General features: G+C 37.7%; 1 long non-coding RNA gene across 3 annotated transcripts; it reads left to right on the top strand.

Annotated features, from left to right (window-relative positions):
* Positions 1 to 6,074: 6,074 nt before the first annotated feature.
* Positions 6,075 to 26,383, top strand: LOC104087932 (uncharacterized). 3 transcript variants are annotated; one of them, XR_004504703.2, is made up of 5 exons: positions 6,075 to 6,447; positions 7,664 to 7,720; positions 12,398 to 12,461; positions 14,247 to 14,441; positions 23,324 to 26,383. It is a non-coding gene; the product is annotated as an uncharacterized lncRNA (long non-coding RNA). The 3 variants fall into 3 exon arrangements; XR_011415686.1 differs by lacking the exons at positions 14,247 to 14,441; positions 23,324 to 26,383 and having other exon boundaries at positions 12,398 to 13,663; XR_684415.4 differs by lacking the exons at positions 14,247 to 14,441; positions 23,324 to 26,383 and having other exon boundaries at positions 7,588 to 7,720; positions 12,398 to 13,663.
* The last annotated feature ends 360 nt before the right edge of the window (positions 26,384 to 26,743 follow it).

The raw sequence follows: 26,743 nt of genomic DNA, 5'->3' as shown, positions 1-26,743 counted from the left end.
TTTGAGAAAAATAAGTTTTTTGGCAAAACTCCTGTTTTGGATTCTGTTAAGTGCTGGGCGACAGTCACACAAGTCTAAAAATATTATACGAACTTGCTCGCGCGATCAAATCGCCAAAATAACACCTAGAACTCTAAATTTAGTACCAAATCAAATAAAATTCTTAAGAACACTTTAAAACTTCTAATTTCTCAACTGGACGTCCGAATCACGTCAAATCAACTCCATTTCTCACCAAATTTTACAGACATGTCTTAAATATCATAATGAACTTGTACCGGGCTCCGGAACTAAAATACGAATCCGATACTAACAATGCCAAATATCAATCAATTCTTAAAAATAAATAATTTCCAAACTTTTAATTTTCATCAAAAATTCATAACTCAAGCTAAGGACCTCCAAATTCGATTTCGGGCATACGCCCAGGTCTCATAATTCGATACGGACCTACCGGGACTGTCAAAGCACGGATCCGGGCCCGTTTACCAAAAAAGTTGACCGAAGTCAACTAAAATCAACTTTTAAGGGAAAAATTCTTATTTTCATTAGTTTTCAACATAAAAGCTTTCCGAAAATTTGCCCGGACTGTGCACGCAAATCGAAGAGGGTAAAAATGAGATTTTTAAGGCTTAAGAGCGCAGATTCAAGTTCTAAAACATAAGATGACCTTTTGGGTCATCACAATCCTGTCTTGTCTGTTACTGGTAATGTAGATTTAAATACTATACCATTTGGGAGCAACAACGCTTCACCGACTGGGCACGCTCTTTGCGCATGTGTTCTATGTCAATGAGTATAAAATTTTAAAAATCTAGTATAATATTAAAATAATATATTTGAGTTATTAAATAAAAATAAAAGAAAAAATGTTTTGTTATGATTTCACGCTTTACCTCCTATTACCAAAGTTATCCAATTATCTTCTTTCTTTTGAGATTAGCTAGCATAATATACTAAACATAAATAAATTAAATGATAAACTTGGTGCATAGTCTATTAATCTCCTCTAGATTTTGATTAATTGAACTTTATGAGTAATCGTTAAGATATTTGAACTTGAAGTTTATAATGATGTTAGGTATTAGTTATAGACATTGATATAATATATATAGATATTATGTTATAATTTTATATACTACTCTATTCAAGCAAGATACATCTAAAATCGAAAAAATAAGGCACTAGAGGAATGCGAAACACCTTATCTGAGTTTAAGAATACTATTAAAAAGAATTTACTTTTCGTGGGTTCAATACCTAATGGTAATCGCCGTTTAAAGAAGAATTAAGGAATTAAAATAAGAATAATAGCAACATGAAAATGCCAAAGAAAATGCAACAAGAAATATGAGATACTGGAATAGACAAATTAAAGTACTATCTCCATGTCTAAAATCTTCACCTTCAATAATTATTTGAAGGGCAGAATATAAAAAATATAAATAAGGTTAAGTAAAGAATTATACTAGGAGCCAAAAGAAAGTCATGTTTTAGTAGTAAAAATTAATGGATCGCCTGCAGTAATTAATATTTTCAGTATCTGCCAATACACATGCATCTTCATTGAAGCGTGTCTTCACAAAAGTTTAAATGTCCGATTGCAGACTTTCGTCCTTCACCCATTTAAAACTCTTAGCTTTTCAAATAAAGAATCTAAAATTCAGAATCCAACTTTAATGGTTTCCATTATTATGGTTTGGTGGAGAGAACAGAAAAGTGATTCGGAGGAATTGAAAGGCTACAGTGATACAACTTTATCAACTGTATCAATACAACTTAATTATCATTTACTCTGTTCATTATAGTTATCTTCCAGCAACGTCTTTTCTATTACCTGATTGATTGTAGTATAAATTTACTGATCATTTATTAGAAAAGAAATTTACTTTTTTGTTACAAAAATATTATAGAAGTAGGATTTAAAAGAAGGGTGAAATAGTTGTTTAATTTGTTTATGAGCATTTTAGGAATCTAACTTTAATTTTAGAAGCTTCCTACTCTAGTATAATTTATATATATATATATATATATATATATATATAAAATTCAAGGCCATGAGCACGGTGACGTGGCACCTCTCACTAACCAGGTGTCATGATCCAAAATCTCACCACATGCGTCGTGATTACACTTAGTCTCTAAGACTAGGTAAGCCGATTACAATTACATTTCGAACCATTTTTTATTTTTATTTTTTATAGATAATCGAAACCAACAGCGGAAACAAATATAACAACCTCTCAAGACTGGTAATACTGAATCACGAACTCTAACTGAATACATGAAATGATCTCAAGGATCGAATATGTAATACGGTTCGAATAATAATTAACAGTACAATAAAATGGGAAGACTCCAAGGGACTGCGACGACCAAGCAGCTCTACCTTGAATCCTTGCGATCAACACACTAACTCTGCCCGAGTCCGATATCTCCAATACCTGGCTCTGTACAAAAATGTGCAGAAGTGTAGTATTAGTACACCGCAGTCGGTACCCAGTAAGTATCAAGACTAACTTCGGTGGAGTAATGACGATGTACAGTCAAGACACTCACTAGTCAAATAACCTGGGCAATATAGCAGCATACAATAGTACTGAAAAATAACTAGCAGTGATAGCAACAAAAATCAACCAGTCATATAAACAGCAAGGCTACAAGAACATCATAATTATTATTCAAACGAATAAGGAACACAAGTACAACCAATTAAACAAATCCTTCAAATATAAATCTTTCACATATAATTCTATCGAATAAATACATTCCGAATATATTTCTTTCGAATATAAAATTCTTTCAAATAAATATCTTTCGAATATACTTCTTTCAAATAAATATTTTTCGAATATAAATTCTTTCAAATAAAAGTCACTCTGTGACACCTCATTTTATAATCATAAAATACGGGTCTGAGCCCACTTTTATATTTTTCGTAATACGGGTCCCAACCCACTTTCATGTTTCTACGGCACCTCGTGCCCATATTTCTATCAAAACCGCACGGACAACTCACATGCCAATAATAAAAATCATCATATTTATTCTGGCACCTCGTGCCCACATTGCATTTATGTTGCGACGTGCAACCCGATCCCATATAACATTAATCATACCTGTTGCGGCGTGCAACCCGATCCTATATAACATAATTTGCCCGGCAATAGCCACAGGCTCACGATTTTAACATAGATCAGACTATTATCAAGTTTACCGAAACAACAAGACAAGTTGCACAAGATTTAAGAATAAACACAAGGAAAATCACAATATCACATGAAAATTACCAATGCAATAACCCCACATCATCAAATAAAAATTACCAACACAATAACCCTACATCATCACTTATCATCCCTGACAATAGCCACCTATATCTCTCATATAGCCACCCTTATCACTCCTATAATAGCCTCACTTATCCCTCCGCCCTGACAATATCAGTAGCCACCCTTATCGCTCTTATAGCCACCCTTATCGCTCCTATAGCCACCCTTATCGCTTCGTTTAATAGACACCATTATCACTCAACTCAGACAATATCCCAACACATATAACCACAGTAAAATGCCACCCTTATACCCACACAATATTAACAGTGCAATGCCACCCTTATGTCCTCATAATAATAACTCAAATCACACAACAATTCACACGGAATATTATAACGACAACAAAACACAATAAATTCATATCACGAATTCCCCAATGGTAACAACAAATTTCAAAGATATAACAAAATCAATAAATTTCACAACAAATAGCCCAAGACTCCACACAACGTATATAACACCTCAAAAACAACAACAGAGATGGAAAAGTAACTCAACATAGGACAACACCTTCTTAAATCTAAATTTTGATAAATATATTAACGCCTCAATTTAAACTTATTTAATAATTATTTGCAGATGGAAAATCCATAATGAAATTAATTCCAAGAAATATCAAATCAACAAACACACGGAATTTACATAAAAATCCAAGTGGCGATCACCCTAAATTATCATATAAAATACAAACTCGATAAACAAGGAATGAGGCATGGCAAATCAAGGATTTACTAAGTTCCAAAAATTTCCAATTTAATATATAAGGGTGTCTACGAATTTTAACCGATATAATTTACACATATAAATCAAGTAAGTACTTGTCACCTTGCGTATACGGCCTTCAATCATATAATTTTCACATAAGACTCAATGCCTAAGGGGTGATTCCCCCACTCAAGGTTAGGCAAGATACTTACCTTTTTGAAGTTATGCCGATATTTTAAAATAACCTTCTTGCTTGAATTGACCTCCGGACAGCTCAAATTTATCCAAATTAATTTACAACTTCTTCAAAATTCATCGAAAATAATTCCGGATAATAAAATATCAACTTAAAATTTTATTATAAAAAATCAACACGGGGCTCGCCTCTCGGAACCGAAAGAATTTTTACGAAATCTGAGCACCCATTCCGATACGAGTTCAACCATACCAATTTTATCAAATTCCGATAAAGAATCGACCTCCAAATCTTCAATTTCAGGTATAGAAAATTTCTACTATTTTCAACCCAATTCACTAATTTCATGGTAAAAACAATAATAGATTTATGTATTTTAACCAAAATCGAGTTAGAAAATCTTACCCCAATGTTTTCCTCGAAAAACCCTCGAACAATCGCCTCACCCGAGATTTCTTCGTCCAAAAATGGAAGAATGAGACGAAGTCTCATTTTTTAACTTTATTCTACTGCCTAGGGGTTTGTTCTTCGCGTTCGTGACCTTACCCTCGCGTTCGCGATGAACAAATTCTTCCACAACTATTTCCAAACTCTTCTTAGACAGCCTCTAGTATAATGGTCATAACTTTCTATACACACCTTCAAATGATAAATGGTTTAACTTTTTGAAAACCAGACATCAAGAACTACAACTTTCATATTTTTCTCATCTCCCAATTCCTTATAAATTTTAATATATAAGCTTCCACAGTTAGCCTAGTGCAGCAGAAATTTCTTCTTCGCTAAACTCTTCCCGAACAACCTGTAGTATATCTACAATAACTCTTTGTACACAACTCCAATGGCAAAAAGTTTGCATTTATGAAAACTAAACATAAAGAGCTATAACTTTTATTTTTGAATCATCTCCAAATTCCTTATAGATTGCAATATATAAGCTTCCGAAGTCGGGTGGCGGACAACAGAAATTCCTTCTTCGCGAACGCGAAGAACAAAATCCCAGAAGCCAAATCCTACTTCGCGAACATGAAGTACAACACTAGACATCAGAAAACCAGCATCCAAAGTTGATCAAAATGATCCGATAACACCCGAAACACACCCGAGGCCATCGGGACCTTAACCAAATATGGCAACAATTCCTAAAATACGATACGAACTTAGTCGAGGCCTTAAATCATATCAAATAACAACGAAACTACGAATCGCATCTTCAATCAAACTTATGAGTTTATGAAATTTCTAAATTCTATAACTTGCGCCAAAACATATCAAATCAATCCGGAATAACTTTAAATTTTGCACACAAGTCAAAAATGATATAATGGAGTTGTTCCAATTTCCGGAATCAAATTTCGAACCCGATATCAATAAAGTCAATTCCCGATCAAACTTTCTAAAAATCTTTCATTTTCCAACTTTCGCCAAAATGCGCCGAATTGTCCTACAGACTTCCAAATCCAAATATGGACATAAGCCTAAGTCCGAAATCACCATACGAAGTTATTGACACCGTCAAAATCCAATTCCAGAGTCGTTTGCTCAAAATTCAAACTTCGGTTAACTTTTTTCATTTAAACTTCAAAATAAGGATTATTCTTCTAATTAAATTCTGAATCTTCTGAAAACCAAACTCGACCACACTCACGGGTCACAATACATATTACAAAATTGCTTGGGACCTTAAGTCACTGAATGGGACGTAAATTCTCAAAACGACAAGTCGGGTCGTCACACCAGGGATTCCCTTTAAATTTGTTTCTCCTTTTTACAGATTTTCCCTATTTTTTTGACCCCAAAAACTCATCATTTAAAAATCGTGGCATAACTTATTGAAGAGGCATCGCTTCGGTGCCATCCGATAAAAACACTAATTGAAATATCCCAACAAAACCATAATCACCGGTGATAGTATTCTCTACTTCTTTCTTAGAAGAAAATTATTTCAGGGGAAGTGTTCATTTATTTGTTTGCAATTCTACCTTGAAACTTCATAAAAATAATGCAATTGTGTTGATTATGGGACGTTTTCCTCTACTACCGGAAAAAGTTCAACAACTTATCAATGGGAAATCTTAAGTCAAGTCTGATTGCCTCTAGTAATGGTTTTTGGACATCCGACAAAGATGCAATTGCAATGGTCTATTTTTTGGGGGGGATTTTCCCTCTTAAGTTCATACTTCATAGGCGATTATTATCTATTTTATACAAGGTACTGAATTTTATTATGCCTATTCTGTATTTAGCAGTGTCTTTGGTTATTTTTTAACTTATTCTGCCATGCATATATTTTCTTAAAATATTTGGTGTCAATTCTGAATCATTAGGTGTAATGGTGTTGATTTTCACTTAGGCTATGGATCAATTATTATTTAATTTTATTTTATAATCCCCTTTGTAACTTCTGTTAACTGAATTTGTTACGATATTGTATCAATTCCATTACAAAGATGGGTATATTTTTCTCAGCATAAACCTTTATCTGGAGCAACAACTTCCTAATCATCTGATAATCTAAATTCTGTGTTTAATGTCTTTTTTTATCAAGAGGCTATTCTTGTGTTTGAGTTAAAAAATATTTACGCTGACTAAATGCTTGGAAATCAAAAGGAGGAGATAAAGGACCTTTCTTCTAACCTCAGTGAAAGAAAATATAGAAATTTATGATTTTCTATAGTTGGTACTCATTCACTTCTCTTGTTTGTGATCTTATCATCAATTTATTCTTTTAGATGTAGTATAAGCTTGACGATAGGTGGAAAAGTGAATAAAAAATTAAAAGATGAATTACAGTTGATAAGATTTGTGTCGTAAATAAGGTTTGCTTTGTTATTACTATTATAGGAGATTTTACCCAAAATATAGTCCTGTTAATTGGCTTTCAATGCTGAATGTTGAATTGAATGTTTGTTCTAGCATATTTAACTTACTTGAGGTATTGGTAGCTAATGGTATATTCTATATCATAAATCCTTTCCCGCTGTACATTTTTGGCACCAACTTGGTATGTAGAAATAAAATTTACCTTTCATCAAAAAAGAAAAAGACAGGCACACAGTAATATCCTTATAGATGACAAGATTACAGAATTATGGTGATGACCTTGCATAACCTGTAGTTTAGAATGTGTTATATATTAAATAATGCACATACAATTCACCTTAGCCATGGAAGTGTGGATTACTAACATATTTTTATAGATTCTTACATGCTTTCGTCTGTGAGAACTGGCAAACTTGTAGAGAAGTAAAGAGTTATCTAACTTTTGATGGTTTATCGGTATATGCTTTAACGACTTATGTGCTAACATTAAATGAATGTATGTCTGTATTGTTTATCATTCCATAAAAAGGAGAGTTTTAGCTTCACCTGGCCATGGCTAAAGTAGGTGGCCGATCGCATCTGATCCAAAGTTCTACATATTGAAGGATATTTTGGATCTACATATTGAAGGATATTCTGCGATGCCATTTCAATTCTTAAAGGTGAGAGTATTATAAACCTTTTGCTCAGTAATTTTTAGTGTTCCAAATTTTGTCTGAATGTCAGCTGTCTGTTTATTCTTTCACTCTTTGTCTTTTCTGTTATGGCCTATTTTATTTCAAAACTCAATAGCTTTTATAGTTTCAGGTGGAACATTGAGATACCTGCAACTGCAATTATAACCAAATCAATATTATTTTTTTCTGTTGGTGTTTTAGGAATAGAAATGTTTAGTCTTTGAATGTTTATCATGGATAACATATAGGTCGTACTAAGAACTAGCGCTTTGCACTTTCTATAAAATATATATTGGTTGTTTGTAATTGATTTTATTCGCAAAGTGCAGGTTTATTTCATAGCATTGCGACCTACAATCGTACGTTGCCTATGGAAAAAAAAAACTACTAACTTTTGCAGTCATCAAATCACGTATCAATATTCTCCTCCAACTCGAGGACTTCCTCAAAATTCAATATTTTTATACACTACAAATAACTCTGTGGTATTAATAACCAAAAATAATGCAATTGTGCTGATTATGGGACGTTTTTCACTACTACGGGCAAAATTCAACAACTTATCAATGGAAAATCTTAAGTCAAGTTTGATTGCCTCTAGCAATGGTTTTTGGACATCCGACAAAGATGCAATTACAATGGTCTATTGATTTGGGGAATTTTCCCTCTTCAGTTCATACTTCATAGGCAAATATTATCTATTTTCTACAAGGTACTGAATTTTATTATGCCTATTCTATATTTAGCACTGTCTTTGGTTATTTTTTAACTTATTTTGCACATGCCTATATTTGTTTTAAAATATTTGGTGTCAATTTTGAATCATTAGGTGTAACGATTTTGCTTTTCACTTAGGCTATGGATCAATTATTGTTGATTTTATTTTTTAATCCCCTTTGCGTCTTTTGTTAACTGAATTTATTACGATATTGTGTCAATTCCGTTACAGAGATGGGCATATTTTTCTCTGCATTAACCTTTATCTGGAGTAACAACTTCCTAATCATCTGATAATCTAAACTCTGTGTTTAATATCTTTTTTATCAAGAGGCTATTCTTGTGTTTGAGTTAAAAAATATTTACGCTGACTAAATATCTGAAAATCAAAAGGAGAAGATAAATGACCTTCCTTCTAACCTCTGTGAAAGAAAATATACTAATTTATGTTTTTCTATAGTTGGTACTCATTCACCTCTCTTGTTTGTGATCTTATCATCAATTTATTCTTTTAGTTGCAGTATAAGCTTGACGATAGGTGGAAAAGTGAATAAAAATCTAAAAGAAGAATTACAATTGATAAGATTTGTGTCGTAAATAAGCTTTGCTTTGTTAATTCTATTATAGAAGATTTTACCTAGAATATAGTTGTGTTAATTGACTTTCAATGCTGAATGTTGAATTGAATGTTTGTTCTGGCGTATTTAACTTACTTGAGGTATTGGTAGCTGATGGTATATTCTATATTATAAATCCTTTACCGTTGTACATATTTGGCACCAACTTGGTATGTAGAAATGAAGTTTACCTTTCATCACAAAAGAAAAAGACAGACACACATTAATATCTTCAAAGATGACAAGATTACAAAATTATGGTAATGAAATTGCATAACCTGTAGTTTAGGATGTGTTCTATAGTAAATAATGCACATGCAATTCACCTTAGCCATGCAAGTGTGGATTAATAACATATTTTTATAGATCCTTACATGCTTTCGTCTGTCAGGACTAGCTAGCTTGCGGAGAAGTAAAGAGTTATCTAACTTTTGATGGGTTATCGATGTATGCTTTAACGACTTATGTGCTAACATAAAATGAATGTATATCTGTTAAGTTTATCATTCCCTAAAAAAAGGAGTTTTAGTTTCACTTGGCCATGGCTAAAGTAGGTGGCCGATCGCATCTAATCCAAAGTTCTACATATCGAAGGATATTCTGTGATGCTATTTCAATTCTTAAAGGTGAGAGCGTTAGAAACCATTTGCTTTGTAATTTTTAGTATTCCAAATTTTGTCTGAATGTCAGCTCTTTGTTTATTCTTTTACTCTTTGTCTTTTCTATTCTGCACATGCCTATATTTTTTTAAATATTCAGTGTCAATTCTGAATTATTAGATGTAATGGTGTCTTTTTTCACTTGGGCTACGAAATCAATTATTGTTTGATTTTATTTTTTAATATCCTTTGCGTCTTATATTAACTGAATTTGTTACGATATTGTGTCAATTCTGTTACTGTAACTACCTGGTCAGTCGTTTCGAGAGTTGTAGCCTTGTTTCCCCATTTACTGATCATTTTATGTTTTATAGTTGTTATGTGACTTAATGGGGTAGTTGGTTCAAAACCAGAGAGGTTTCAGAATGAATTGAGACACTTAGTCTCAAAGATAAAAGCTTAAGTTGAAAAGGTTAACCGGATGTAGACTTATGTGTAGACGACTCCGAAATAGATTTTGATGGTTTCGTTAGCCCCGTTGGGTGATTTTGGTCTTAGGAACATGTCCGAATTGTGATTTGGGGGTTCGTAATGGAATTAGGGTTGAAATGGCGAAAGTTGAAAAATTAGAAGTTTGATCTAGAGTGGACTTTGTGGATACCGGGCTCGAATTGGGGTTCTGGGAGTTGGAGTATGTAACGACACGACCAGTCGTTTTACTTTCTAGATCTTCGTTCCCCTAAATAAGACTCCCTGTATTTGCTTTTACTATTTTATTGCTAGCGGGGATGATTAGTTCGGGATTTGGAAGGGTTTTAAATTTTATTGCTAGTAGGTTTTGATGTTATCGAGGTCCGTTTGGGATTACAAGCCTGGGAATAGTTCCGTATGGTAATTTAAGACTTGCACGTAAATTTTGAAGTCATTCCGAGTAGTTTAAGTATGTTTCGGTGCGTTCAGAGTAAGTTGGAAGAATTTGAAGATCATAAGTTGATTCTATTGGTTTTGGGTTGAGATTCTTAGTTTTGATGTTGTTTTCCGCATTCCGAGGGTGCGACCGAGTCCGTTATATAATTTCAAACTTGTTGGCATGTTTGGACAGGGCCTCCCTGGATGCCATTCGGACGATGCGCGGTGGTTGTTTAGTCATGGGTGAACAACTGAAGCACCCAACTTCTGGTGTAATCGCACGGCCAGCCGGAGGTGCGAGCTCGCAGAAGCGAGCCAGCAGCCCCAGAAGCGGCCCAACATGGGCAGCTCAGAAACCGCATATGCGGACAAGGCGACCGCAGAAGCGGGGACTTACGCAGGTGTGGCTCATCTGTCGTAGGAGAGGCATCGCAGAAGTGATCCCTCAATCCGCAAATGCGGACTTAGGCCAGCCAAGAGAGGACCGCATCTGCGATTAACCTTCCGCAGATGCGGAGCCGCATATGCGAAAGTCCTGGTTGCAGAATGGTCCATTTAATGCGGGACTTAGGCTATTTTGACTCATTTTCTTTCAATCTCTTGGGCGATTTTGGAGCTCTTGGAGATGGGTTTTCACCTATCTTGAGGTAAGTAATTTCTATACAATGTGAGTTAAATACATAGATTATGGGTAGATTTTAACATGTAAAATTATAAAAATCATGGATTTAGATGAAAAATCTATGTTTTGATAAAAATGGGATTTAACCACGAAAATGGTTATGGAATTGAGTGTTCATGAGGGTATGGGTAACAACTTTCTTCGACAATTTTCGGAGTCCGGGCACGTGGGCCCGGGGGTAAATTTTAGGAATCCTTTAATTGGGGTTGGGTAATCACTCTAATAGTTGGAATATGAACTTTTGAACATGTACTGATTAATTTATATAATATTTGACTAGTTTTGGATTGTTCGGCACCAAGTTGAGGCCTTAGAACGAAATTGTGACCGGAAAGTGAGCCTTGAGATGAGGTAAGTCTCTTGTCTAACCTTGTAAGAGGGAACTTTCCCCATAGGTGATTTAAATTAATATTTGCTTCTAATTGTGGGGGCTACGTACGCACGATGTGACAAGAGTCCGTGCGTAGCTACAATTTGTGCTTATGTCCGGGTAGTTTAGGACCCAAATCATGAATTATTTGTAATGTTTGTACCCTACTTGTTAATTTAAGTGCATAATTATATTAGAACTTGTTCGAGGAATTGCAAAAGATAGAATTTCACTTACTTGATTTTTTAGCGGATTACTTGACCGTTAATGAAAATTTTATTATATTGTGTATTAGCCTTGTTATAACGTTTAAGTCAAATGCTTATAAAGTATCCTCTCTTCTTGTGGAGCGAGCCGAATGCCTCGGCAGTAGATAGATGCATCTATGGATCGTGTCGTATGTCCCTCAGCAGTGTACACATTATTCTGGATCAAGCCATATGACCTCAGCATAAATCATGCTTAATAATTCTCGGAGCCTAATCATACTTGATATTATTTTGTGGTTTATGAGGGTACTCTTTTTAATGACGGGAATTTATGTGGGATTTATTAAATTGTGAAATAATTATTTGCTCCTGCTTGTTAATGAGTTATTATAATTATTTTCATGACTCATGCTTATTTAGAATTTCTGTATTCATATTGTTAGCCCTTAGTAAGTGTCGAAGTCGATCCCTCGTCACTAATTCTTCAAGGTTAGACTAGATACTTACTGGGTACATATTGTTTATGTACTCACGCTATACTTCTGCACTAATCGTGAAGGATCTGAGGCACGTGCATCTGGCGGTCCTACCGGCACGCATCCTAGATATTCCGAGGCCTAGTGGTGAGCTGTTTCCTGAGCCGTTCTGCAGCACCTAGAATCTCTCCTTTGCATTTATTTCTGTCTATTTTTATTTCAGACAATATCTAGAGTTTTGTATAATTTATTAGTGCTCATATATTTGTGACACCGGGTCTTGGCACACGCACTAGCAGTCATATGGTTTTGGATTATTCTATTGTTATGATTGCACTCAACTGCTTTCGTCTATTTATTTAAATTTGTTGTTTCTTAACCTTTTAATTAATGGAATTTAATTACTTGAGAACTTATTAAAAGAGAAATAACATGGTTTAATTCACTGTTGGCTTGCCTAGCGATAACGTTGGGTGACATCACGACCTATAGGACAATTGGGTCACGACAGAGTAGGCCCGTGGTGTCATATATGACTTGTGTGTAAATTTTGAGGTCAATCGAACGTGATTTGATAGGTTTTGACATCATTTGTAGAAGTTGGAATTCTTTAGTTTTCCTTAGGCTTGAATTGGGGTGTGATTCATGTTTTTGATATTGTTTGATGTGATTTGAGGGCTCGACTAAGTTCGTATCGTGTTTTAGGACTTGTTGGTGTGTTTGATTGAGGTCCTGGGGGCCTTGAGTTGATTTCGGATGGTTAGCAGATAGAAATTGAGATTTAATGCATTGCTGGACTGGGAGCCTTCTGGTGTGATCGCACTTGCGAGGGTCTTGGCCGCAGGTGCGACTGGAGTGGCGTAGAAGCGAGGTTGGTATGGCTTTGGGTGTATCGTAGGTGTGGAAGGAGGAGCGTGATGACGTCAAAATCCACTACGAAAAAGTAAATGGACACAGTCGCATGCAATATAATTTATCCAACTATGAGTCGGGGTCAAATCCCACAGAGAATAATATGTAAGCGATTAGGCGTGTATGATAATTATCACTTGTTATGCTAAGCCAAACACAAAAAGGGTTTTGGGAAAATATTTATGTCTAAATGCAAAAAATATAAACTAACCTAGAAAGCAAGTAAAATGATCAATGGCTACAAGCATGGATACATGGGGAATTACACTCAAGTAACGATCCAATGTATTTTACGATTTTACAAATATGAGCGAGTTTATGTTAATTAGTCTCGGGTAATAATTCTATATTAGCTTCTTCCAAAAACTAACAAGACTTCCTAATTAAATTATCCCTAAAACAATTAAGAGATTAAGCACACCCGATACGGCTACAAGTAGTTCAATCCTATCTCTAGGTAGAATCTATAAAATGAGGGTTAACGCCCCCAAATTCTTGTTAATTAATCTTTTTCAACCCCAAATTATCTTTTTCAAAATTAATTCGAAGTAAATGGGCGAGTCCTAGGGTTAGCTAATCACTTTGGAAACATTAAAGAACAAGAATAACTAAATAAACAATAACTCACTTCATAATAAATAAAAATTATTCAATACATAAGCACAACAAGATATTTAATACACACTTTAAATACGAATATTCCCATAAACAAGATTCAAGTGTTGAAAAAAATACTACACACTTAGATATACAATACAAAGCAAGGAAATGAAGAAATGAACATAAATGGGTAAGAAATTCTCAATCAAAAGTTTCAAATCTTCAAGACCCAAGTGTGAGTGCAAGAACCCCAGCTCTAAAACTTATGTTCTCTAGTCAAGAGACTGAAAATAAGCCAAAGGATGTGTTTTCCCTAAGCTAGGTCATGTATTTGTGGGTTTGGAATGAGAAAAATGTGAATTATTAAGACTGCCCAGGTGTGAAAACCCGTTGATCTCACTTGCAGAAGAATCCTCGCAGGTGCGGTTTCGCAGATGCGGATACCTGTTCGTAGAAGCGATTTTTGTGGATAATTGCCTACTCCGCAGAAGCGGATACCTGTTTGCAGAAGCGATTTTTGTGGAGAATTGCCTACTTCACAGAAGCGAACATGTCACTGCAGAAGCGGCTTCGCAAATGCGGACCTCAATCGCAGAAGCGAATTCGTGGTCGCAGGTGTGCTTCCAGTGAAATTTCTTCTATTCCGCAGATGCGACCCTTTTTTCGTAGATGCGGGCCCGCAAAAGCGGGCACCATCCCGCAGATGTGATTTCACTAAAGGCATTTTGCACTTCTTTCCCTATTTGTTTGCACGATTCCACTTCATTTAATTTCAATTCTCTTCGAGACTTCATTTACTTGAAAATCTAGCAATGCACACCATAAATCACCTTATTTTATAATTAAAGGACACAAAAACTAAAGAAAAGAGACTAGAATAAATGGTAAAATTACCACTCATCAGAGCGTACCTATGAGTCTGCAGAAGCAGGATTGTGGTCGCAGGTGCGGAATTTTCTTGGCTCTGGGCGCGCAGAAGCGGACGTGGGGCTGTAGGTGCGGTCTCGCAGGTGCGAGACCTTGTCCGCATAAGTGGTAGGTCAGGGGTCAAGTGTAAGACCTCATATGCGGATCCCTGACCGCAAAAGCAGTGCCACAGACGCGGGTTAAATGAACCGCATGTGAGATTGGAGAGAATGGGAGGACTGAGTGACTGTTACTCTGAGTATATGCACTTGATTTCATTACTGTCATACTTCGACTGGCATATATCACTGTCATGAAATTCCTGAGAGATACTATATCCTGTTTCAATTGAACTTGGCATGAATTATATGTTTAAACTTTAAGTATCGAACTTGCAAGCATGTCTATTTTTCTGTATTATATTTTCTGAAATTGAACTGTATTTGTGAAGCTCGTCACTATTTTCAATCCAATAGTTAGTATTGTTACTTACTGAGTTAGTTGTACTCACGCTACACCCTACACTTCGTGTGTAGATTCAGGTATTTTCGGACACGGTGTGTGTTGATTATCTAAGCAGCTCTACCATTTCAGAGATTTCAAAGTAGTTGCCTGGTGTTCGCATACTTTGACTCTCCCCCTTCTTTCAACTTTATGTATTTGTTTTAGTTTTTCATAGATAGTATTTTCAGACCTGTGTTGTATAGATGCTCATGTACTCATTGACACCCTGGTTTTGAGAACTTCTGTAATGAGTTCTGACTTCCTATCCAGTTTATGAGAATTTTAATTATTCAAACTTGTGTTATTTCATTGTTCACCTAAAAGTGTTAGAAATATTTTGAGTGTCGGCTTGCCTAGTACCACGTTAAGAACCATCACGACATGCTAAGTTTTGGGTCGTAATAAGTTGGTATAAGAGCCTAGGTTGCATAGTTCTCACGAATCATGAGCAGGTTTAGTAGAGTCTTGCGGATCGGTACGTAGACGTCTGTAATTATCTTCGAGAGGCTGCCGAACCCTTAGGAAACTTCACATTCTTGTTTTTTGTCGTGCAAATTTGTTGATTCCAAAAACGAAACTTTTATTGTTATTTTCTCTCACATATGGTGAGGACACGTGCTATCGAACAAGACGGCCACCCACCAGTACCACCAGTAAGGGCCACGAGAGGCCGAGGTCACGGTAGGGGAAGAGGTGTAGCTCGTAAAACAGCTAGAGCAGCACCTGTAGGTCCACCAATTGCTCCAGCTTAGGAGCAGGTTCCAGATGTGGTGGAGCCAATGGGGACAACTCAGACACTAGCCATGCCCATTGTGATTCCAAGCCTTCAGGAGGCATTGACTCAGATTTTGACTGTGTGCACTAGCCTTGCTCAAGAAGTTTCTATTCTGGCCGCGTCAGCCACTTCTCAGGCCGGGGGAGGTACTCAGACTCCCACTTCCGGTACACCAGAGCAGGTGATGTAGGGACCTCAGACACCGGGGGTACCACCACCCAGCCGATTGCAGTTGATCAGCCCCAGGTGGGTCTCGTTATGACTGATGATGAGTAGAGAAGACTAGAGAGATTTGGGAGACTCCAGCTTCCAACATTCAGTGGGGCTGAGTCTGAGGATGCCTAGGACTGTTTGGACAGGTGCCAAGGGATTCTTCACACGACAGGTATTCTGGAGACCAGTAGGATCTCATTCACTACTTTTTAATTTACTATGGATGCCTTCAGATGGTGGGAGGCTTATGAGAGGCGCAGGCCAGTCGGTGTGGCACCACTTACATGGCGTGAGTTCTCCGTTCTCTTCTTGGAGAAGTTCGTGCCACAGTCTCGCAGGGAGGAACTGCGTAGACAGTTTGAGCAGCTACATCGGGATGGCATGTCTGTGACCCAGTATGAGATGTAGTTTTTCGAGTTAGCTCGTCACGCAGTTTGCTTAGTTCCCACAGATATGGAGAGGATTAGGAGGTTAATTAATGGCCTTACCTATCAGTTGCGGTTGCTCATGACTAGGGAGAGGGTATCTGGTGCTACTTTCTATGAGGTGGTCGATATTGCTCGGCAAATAGAGATGGTCTGTAGTCAGGAGCATGAGGAGAGGGAGGCTAAGAGGCCTCATGGTTCGAGTGGTCCCAGTAGTATTCGTTCTGGGGGACAGTCTTACCACAACAGGGGTCGTCCTTACAGGCACGCTCAGATGACCCATCCAGTTCATCGTGGTGCATCATCCAGCCATGGTTCATACAGTTCTCATCAGAGTCAATCATCTCTCAGTGCCCTTCAAGCTCAGAGTTCGTCTTGTGCTCCATCAGTTTAGGGTTCATCTATGCCAGGCCCTTCTAGCAGTTACTCTAGTACTCGGGGCTCGATTCAGTCCCTACCACCACTTCCGGGGAGTTGGTTCGAGTGCGGGGAGTTTGGGCATATGTGGAGACAATATCCTTGTCGCCCGGAAGGTCCAGTGTAGCATAGGAATCAGGCTACGACTTCAGCACCAATTACTTCACCACCCGCCCAGCCAGCTCGGGGCGGGGCCCAAGTAGCTAGAGGTCGACCTAGAGGGGGAGGCCGATCAGGTGGCGATCAGACCCAATTCTATTTATTCTTGTCAGGCCAGATGTTGTTGTTTCAGATGCAGTGATCATTGGTATTGTCTCAGAATGCCTCATGGATGCTTCTTTATTATTTGACCCTGGTTCCACTTATTCGTATATATCATCGTATTTTGCTCATTATCTGGATATGCCCCCGTGAGTCCTTAGTCTCATCTGTCCATATATCTACGCTAGTGGGCGATACTATTATTGTGGACCGTGTATATCGATCATGTGTAGTGACTATTAGGGGATTGGAGACTAGAATTGATATCTTATTGCTTAGTATGGTTGATTTCAACGTGATATTGGGTATGGATTAGTTGTCTCCATGTCATGCTATGTTGGATTGTCACGCTAAGAACGTGACATTGGCGATGCATGGGTTGCCAAGGATCGAGTAGAGATGTTCTTTAGATTATGTTCCCAGCAGGGTGATTTCATATTTGAAGGCCCAACAAATGGTTGGGAAGGGTTGTTTATCTTATTTGGCCTTTGTGAGGGATGTTGGTGCTAATACCCCTACTATTGATTCCGTTCCAATGGTGCGAGATTTCCCAGATGTGTTTCCTGCAAACCTGCCGGGCATGCCACCCAACAGGGATATTGACTTTGGTATTGAATTGGTGTCAAGCACTCAGCCTATTTCTATTGCTCCGTATCATATGGCACCAACTGAGTTGAAGGAATTGAAAGAACAACTTCAAGTACTTCTTAATAAGTGGTTTATTAGGCCTAGTGTGTCGCCTTGAGGTACACCGGTTTTGTTTGTGAAGAAGAAGGATGCAATTGTGCGGATATGCATCGACTATAGGCAATTGAACAAAGTTACAATCAAGAAGAAGTATCATTTGCCGCGCATTGACGATCTATTTGTCCAGCTTCAGGGAGCGAGCGTATTCTCTAAGATTGATTTGAGGTCTCGATATCACCAGTTGAAGATTCGGGACTCGGATATTCTAAAGACAGCATTCAGGATCCATTACGGTCATTATGAGTTCCTTGTGATGTCTTTTGGGCTGACCTACGCCCCAACAACATTCATGCATGTGATGAACTGTGTATTTCGGCCTTATCTCGACTCGTTTGTCATAGTATTCATTAATGATATCCTGGTGTACTCTCGTAGCAAGGAGGAGCATGCCTAGTATTTAAGGATTGTGTTACATCGATTAATGGAGGAGAAGCTTTATGCCAAGTTCTCCAAGTGTGAATTTTGGCTTAGTTCGGTGGCGTACTTAGGGCACGTGGTGTCGAGTGAGGGCATTCGGGTTGATCCAAAGAATATAGAGGCAGTTCAGAGTTGGCACAAGCCATCCTCAGCTACTGAGATTCGGAGATTTCTCAGCTTGCCCAGTTATTATAGTCACGTCATGGTGGGTTTCGCGTCTATTATATCGCCTTTGACCAAATTGACCCAGAAGGGTGCTCCTTTCAGGTGGTCGGATGAGTGTGAAGAGAGATTTCGGAAGCTCAAGACTGCCTTGACCCCAGCTCTGGTTCTAGTTCTACCTTCAGCTTTTGGTTCTTATATAGTGTATTTTAATGCTTCTCGAATTGGTATTGGGTGCGTATTGATGCAGTATGTAGAGTGATTGCTTATGCTTCGCGTCAGTTGAAGCCCCATGAGAAGAACTACCTTGGTCGTGATTTGGAGTTTGCTACCATTGTTCATGCATTGAAGATTTGGAGGCATTATCTCTGCGGTGTGTCTTGTGAGGTATTTATGGAACATCGGATCCTCCAACAATTATTCAAACAAAAAGATCTAAATTTGAGGTAGCGGAGGTGGTTGGAGCTGCTAAAGGACTATGATATTACTATTCTGTATCATCTTGGGAAGGCCAATATGGTGGCCGATGCCTTGAGTAGAAAGGCGGTGAGTATGGGTAGCCTTGCATTCATTTGTGATGGTGAGAGACCACTTGCAGTATATGTTCAGGCCTTGGCCAACCAGTTCGTGAGATTAGATGTTTCGGAGCCCAGCCGGGTTCTAGCTTGTGTGGTTTCTCGGTCTTCCTTATATGATTGCATCAGAGAGTGCTAGTATGATGATCCCCATATGCTTGTCCTTAAGGACTCAGTTCAGCACAGTGATGCCAAGGATGTTACTATTGGGGATGATGGGGTGTTGAGGATGTGGGGTCGAATTTGTGTGGTAAATGTATATGGGCTACGTAAGTTGATTCTTGAGGAGGCCTAAAGTTCGCGGTATTCCATCATCTAGGTGTCGCGAAGATATACCAGGACTTGAGGTAGCATTATTGGTGGAGGAGAATAAAGAAGGATATAGTGGGGTTTGTAGCTCGGTGCCTTAACTATCAGCAAGTAAAGTATGAGCATCAGAGACCAGGTGTATTTCTTCAAAGGCTAGAGATTCTAGATTTGAAATAGGAGCGAATCACCATAGATTTTGTAGTTGGGCTTCTACGGACTTCGAGGAAGTTTAATGCTATTTGAGTGATTGTGGATCGGCTGACCAAGTCCACGCACTTCATTTCAGTTGGGACTACTTATTCTTCGGGGCGGTTGGTTGAGATTTACATTCTCAAGATTGTTCGCCTTCACGGTGTGCCGGTGTCCATCATTTCATATTGGCGCACACAATTTACATCGTAGTTTTGGAGAGCTGTGTAGTGAAAGTCGGGGACCTAGGTTGAGTTGAGTACAACATTTCACCCTCAGACGGACGGACAGTCTGAGTGCACTATTTAGATATTGGAGGATATGCTACGCACTTGTGTCATATATTTCGGGGGTTCTTGGGATCAGTTTTTGCCGCTCATGGAGTTTTCCTAAAACAACAGCTACCAGTCGAGTATTCAGATGGCTCCATATGAGGCTTTGTATGGGAGATGGTTTCGATCACCGGTGGGTTGGTTTGAGTCGGGTGAGGCTAAGCTATTGGGTACTGACCTGGTTCAGGATACTTTAGACAAGGTTAAATTTATTCAGAATCGGCTTTGCATGGAGCAGTCGAGACAGAAGAGTTACGCCTATAAGAAGGTTTGTGATGTTTCTTTTATGGTTGGGGAGAAGGTACTACTCAAGGTGTCACCCATGAAGGGTGTTATAAGGTTCGGGAAGAGGGTCAAGTTGATCCCTCGGTATATTGGGTCGTTTGAGGTACTTTAGAGGATTAGAGATGTGGCTTACAAGCTTGCCTTTCCACCTAGTTTGTCGAGTGTGCATCTAGTGTTTCATGTTTCTATGCTCCAGAAGTATGTCGGCAATCTGTCTCAAGTTTTGGATTTCAGCACGGTTCAGTTGGATGGTGATTTGACCTATGATGTGGAGCCGATGGCCATTTTGGATAGGCACATTCGAATGTTGAGGTCAAAGGACATAGCTTCAGTGGAGAGGTTAGCCAGTTGAGGAGGGGAGGCTACTTGGGAGATCGATTGGGAGATGCAGAACAGATATCTATACATATTTGAGACTCTACGTACGTTTCTAGATCCGTTCGAGGACGAACGTTTGTTTAAGAGGTGGAGGATGTAACGACCTAGCCGGTTGTTTCAAGAGTTGTAGCCTCGTTCCCCCATTTACTGCTCATTTTTATGCTTTACAATTGTTGTATGACTTGTTAGGGTAGTTAGTTCGGGAGCGGAGAGGTTTCAGAATGAATTGAGACACTTAGTCTCAAGAATGAAAATTTAAGTTGAAAAGGTTGACCAGATATGGACTTATGTGTAGACGACTACAGAATAGAGTTTTAATTATTTCATAAGCTTCGTTAAGTGATTTTAGACTTAGGAGCATGCATGGATTGTGATTTCGGGATCCGTAGTAGAATTAGGCTTTAAATGGCGGAAGTTAGAAATTTGGAAGTTTGATTGAGAGTGGAATTAGTGGATACCGGGCTCGGATTGAGGTTTTGGGAGTTGGAGTAGGCCCGTGGTATCATTTGTGACTTGTGTGCAAAATTTAAGGTCAATCGGACGTGATTTGATAGGTTTCGTCATCGTTTATAGAAGTTGGAATTCCTTAGTTTTTATTAGGGTTGAATTGGGGTGCGATTCATGTTTTTGATGTTGTTTGATGTGATTTGAGGGCTTGACTATGTTTGTATCGTGTTTTAGGACTTGTTGGTGTATTTGATTGAGGTCCCGGGGGCCTCGGGTTGATTTCGGATGGTTAACTGATCGAATATGAGATTTAATGCATTGCTGAACTGGGAGCCTTCTTGTGTGATCGCACCTGTGAGGGTCTTGGCTGCAGAGGCGGATGGAGTGGCGCAGTAGCGAGGTTGGTCTGGCTTTGGGTGTATTGCAGGTGCGGAAGGAGAAGCGCACCTGCGTGTCCGCAGAAGCGGGATTGTGGTCGCAGGTGCGGAATTCGGTCTTGGCTCTAGGCGCGCAAAAGCGGACGCGAGGCCGTAGGTGCGGTCTCACAGGTGCGAGACGTTCGCCGCAAAAGCGGTAGGTCGGGGCCGAGTGTAAGACCGCATGCGCGAATCCTTGACCGCAAAAGCGGTGCCGCAGAAGCAGAGCCACTGGCGGTGCATATTAATTCAAGGGTTCACGATGTTTTTTCATTTTGAACATTTCAAGCTCGGGATTAGGTGATTTTTGACAGGATGTTCGAGGGGTTTCTTGAGGTAAGTCACTTGTGGTTTAATTTTTTCAATAATTATGATTCCCCATTGATTTCCCACCTAGATTGTGCGGTTTAAAGGTATAAATTGGGAATTTGAGGCTAGGGATTTGGAGAGTTTAATTTGGGAATTTGAGTGACGATTTTGTGTCGGATTTTGGTAAATTTGGTATGGTTAAACTCATGGTTGAATGGACTTTCGGATTTTATGACTTTTATCGGATTTTGAGATGTGGGCTCGAGGCTGGATTTTGAGTTGACGTTTGACTTTTGATTAATAACTTAGTATTTTCTTATGGAATTGATTCATTTAGCTCGTGTTGATTGTATCGAACTATTTGTGGCTAGATTCGGGGCATTTGGAGGTCGATTCGCGAGGCAAGGGTATGTTGCAGTATGGATTTGCAGGAATTGATGTAAGTAACAGTTCTAAATTTAGTTTTGAGGGTATGAAACCCCGTATTATGTGTCATATGATTGGTTTTGAGGTGACGCACATACTAGGTGATGGGCATATGGATGTGCACCATAGGAATTGTGACTTGGTCAAATTCTATAGAACTGTATAGTTGAATAATATGTTGTTATCCCTATATTCTCCATGTGTTATAAAAATTGAACTATAAATCATATTAGAAATCATGTTTAGGCTATGTGTTGGCACTGTAGGGACCCACAAAGGTCATATTACATGTTGAATTATCTCTTAAATTGCTATTTTGTACTCAGTCACAGTTTTACTGCATATTATATCTCACTCTCTATTATTCTTTATTGATACATTATATCATCATTGTTTGGGCTGATTATCATGATTTTTGAAAGCCCGAGAGACTGGAGAGATTGATGACTGAGTGAGGCTGAGGGTCTGATTGTAAGGATATTTATGGGAATGGGGTGCATGCTATAGCATGTTTTATTGATTGATGCCACGATTAGCTTGTTATAGCGCTTGGGCTGAAGGAGCCCCTCTGGAGACTGTACACCCCCAATGAGCGACAGTACCTACTGAGTGCGAGTGCGAGTGTCGAGCGCGATGGCCGAGTGTCTAAGAGAAATGAGAGATTGTGAGGAATGAGTGACTATGAGGTTGGAGTGAATGTGGGAGGATTGAGTGACTGCCACTCTGAGAATATGCACTTGATTTCATTATTGTTGTACTTCAGCTGGCATATATCACTGACATGAAATTTTCGAGAGATAATATATCCTGTTTCAATTGAATTTGGCATGAACTATCTGTTTAAGCTTTAACTGTCAAACTTGAAAGCATGCCTATTTTTCTGTATTGTATTTTCTGAAATTGAACTGTATCTGTGAAGCTCGTCACTACTTTCAGTCCAATAGTTAGTCTTGTTACTTACTGAGTTAGTTGTACTCATGCTACACCCCACACTTCGTGTGTAGATCCAGATATTTTCAGATATGGTGGGTGTTGATTATCTGAGCAGCTCCACCATTTCGGAGATTTCAAGTAACTGCCCGGCGTTCGCAAACCTTGACTCTCCCCTATCTTTCAACTTTATGTATTTAGTTTCAGTTTTTCATAGATAGTATTTTCAGACCTGTGTTGTATAGAAGCCCATGTACTCACTGACAACCTGATTTTGGGAACTTCCGTATTGAGTTTTGACTTCCTATCTAGTTTATGAGAACTTTAATTATTCAAACCTGTGTTATTTCATTGTTTACTTAAAAGTGTTGGAAATGTTTTGCGGTGTCGGCTTGCCTAGTACCACGTTAGGCGCCATCACGACATGCTAAATTTTGGGTCGTAACAGGTACATAGATGGGCATATTTTTCTCAGCATAAACCATTATTTAGAGCAACAACTTCCTAATCATCTGATAGTCTACACTCTGTGTTTAATGTCTTTTTTACCAGGAGGCTATTCTTGTGTTTGAGTTAAAAAAAATTTACGCTGACTAAATGTCTGGAAATCAAAAGGAGGAGATAAAGGACCTTCCTTATAACCTTCGTGAAAGAAAATATGGCAATTTATGATTTGCTTTAGTTGGTACTCATTCACCTATCTTGTTTGTGATCTTATCATCGGTTTATTCTTTTAGTTGCAGTATAAGCTTGACGATAGGTGGAAAAGTGAATAAAAAATTAAAAGATGAATTACAGTTGATAAGATTTGTGTCGTAAATAAGGTTTGCTTTGTTATTACTATTATAGGAGATTTTACCCAAAATATAATCCTGTTAATTGGCTTTCAATGCCGAATGTTGAATTGAATGTTTGTTCTAGCATATTTAACTTACTTGAGGTATTGGTACCTGATGGTATATTCTATATCATAAATCCTTTCCCGCTGTACATTTTTGGCACCAACTTGGTATGTAGCAGTGAAGTTTACCTTTCATCAGAAAAGAAAAAAGATAGACACATAGTAATATCTTCAAAGATGACAAGATTACAGAATTATGGTGATGAACTTGCATAACCTGTAGTTTAGGTTGTGTTCTACTGTAAATAATGCACATACAATTCACCTTAGCCATGCAAGTGTGGATTACTAACATATTTTTATAGATCCTTACATGCATTCATCTATCAGGACTAGTTAGCTTGCGAAGAAGTAAAGAATTATCTAACTTTTGATGGTTTATCGATGTATGCTTTAACGATTTATGTTCTTAACATAAAATGAATGTATGTCAGTATAGTTTATCATTCCCTAAAAAAGGAGTTTTAGTTTCACTTGGCCATGGCTAAAGTAGGTGGCCGATTGCATATGATCTAAAGTTCTACATATTGAAGGATATTCTGCGATGCCATTTCAATTCTTAAAGAAGAGAGTATTAGAAACTGTTAGCTCTGTAATTTTTAGTGTTCCAAATTTTGTCTGAATGTCAGCTCTCTGTTTATTATTTCACTCTTTGTCTTTTCTGTTATGGCCTATTTTATTTCAAAACTCAATAGCTTTAATAGTTTCAGGTGGAACATTCAGATACCTGCAACTGCAATTATAATGAAATCAATATTATTTCTTTCCGTTAGTGTTTAGGAATGGAAATGTTTAGTCTTTAAATGTTTATCGTAGATAACATGTAGGTCGTACGAAGAACTAGCGCTTTGCACTTTCTACAAAATATATGTTGATTGTTGGCAATTGATTTTATTCACAAAGCGCAGGTTTATTTCATGGCATTGAGACCTACAATCCTACGTTACCTGTGGAAAAAAAAACTACTACTAAATTTTGCAGTCATCAAATCACGGATCAATATCCTCCTCCAACTCGAGGACTTCCTCAAAATTCAATATTTTTATACACTGCAAATAACTCTCTGGTATTCATAACCAAAATAGCAATGACCTTTGAAGTTTTCATATTTTCAAAAAGATCGAGTTAACCAAATTCAGTCTGCTTGATATGATATTACCAAGAGTGCTTTGTTCAGAAGCTTATCGCATCATTGTAACATATGGTAACTACTTCTTTCAGTATTGTGTCCATCAAATTGGCATTGTTCATTATTCATAAAACAAATAGTATAATTATTTAAATTAAAAAAAATGTATCTGTTATTCAATATTGTTGAATTCTTCTTGATTTGTAGCATTAAGGTTTGGATCTTTTGGTTATTTTGTTGTCCATTTTAGTGAGATTTGATTAATCTTGAATGGGTTCACTTACTGAATTTTTCATCTAACTTTTTATGCATAGATAATGATATTAAGATATTTATTTCTGTTTGTTTAATCAGTTTGATACAGAGGATAAGCAAGTTTTACAGGCTGAGTTTTGAGGCATTGTTGAGAAGATATATCAGAGTGTTGTGACGTAGTAAGGAGAAGAAAATAGTTGTTGAAACTTTAGGCAGAAAGTGAGGAAGACGAGGAACTCACACCATGACACTGCGCAGCTTCTCCTCCTGCAGAAGCAGGGACTGAGAATCAGTAGTGTACGCAGAATTTTATGTAAGGGGTGTCACAATTAATCGGTAGACGGTGACTCATAGAAGTTAGAGGAGAGATGGAAAGCCAAGTAGAGTATTAGTATTTAAATAGATAATTCTTATGAGTACTTAAACAGTCATTGTGTTTTTGGTCTACTGGCTTGTTCCTTGTATTTTGTAGGAGGGGTGCAGTTCGAACCTGTGCAAACCGGAGCATCTCTTTTTTAATTAGTAGCAAAAGATGCTCCAAAAAGTAAACTCATGAAAGCATATGGTATCAAACACCCGACATTCAGTTTGAGAGCTAGACGGTGGACCAATGGACTGAGACCTGGATTTGAAATGTTGTGTCACTTTAGTTATTTTATGTCTTATTTGTTTTTATATATCATCTACCATAAACGAATTTAGTTAAATTTTTCGGACAAAGCCGTGTCATGTGACACCGCTTGAGCCTACGTGCATCCGCCCTGCTGAATAGTGAAGCAGTATTAGCAAATGTGGAAGAAGCACCAACAAAGGCTTAATTTGAACACATGAATTTAACTGGGGAACTTTCCACTATATTTACAAGTTTTTATTATAATTTTTTTGGGGTGCCTTTTCCATCTTTCATCTTTTACTTTAAGAAGACAAAAACTTGAGCTATTTTTCTTTAACATTGTTATCTCTTTCTTCCTTACCTATCCTCTGTAAGTTAATTCGCAATTTCTCAAACAATGTTTCCTTCTGATTTCTCAAAACTTTTACATTAGTATAATACAATATATATTGTCCAATTTTTATTTTTAAGTTGTTATTTACAGTGATTTTCTAAAGTATAAAAATATGGAGGAAATACTTTACGTAGGTGAAGCTAGAGAGATTACATGAATATTTGGCCTTCACTTTCGAGTGACTAAAATTGCAAATTTTAAT

The sequence above is a fragment of the Nicotiana tomentosiformis genome, chromosome 4 (assembly GCF_000390325.3).
Source record: "Nicotiana tomentosiformis chromosome 4, ASM39032v3, whole genome shotgun sequence".
NCBI classification, from domain to species: Eukaryota; Viridiplantae; Streptophyta; class Magnoliopsida; order Solanales; family Solanaceae; genus Nicotiana; species Nicotiana tomentosiformis.
Note: the sequence above shows the minus strand (reverse complement) of the source record. Positions and strands in the feature narration are given on the sequence as shown.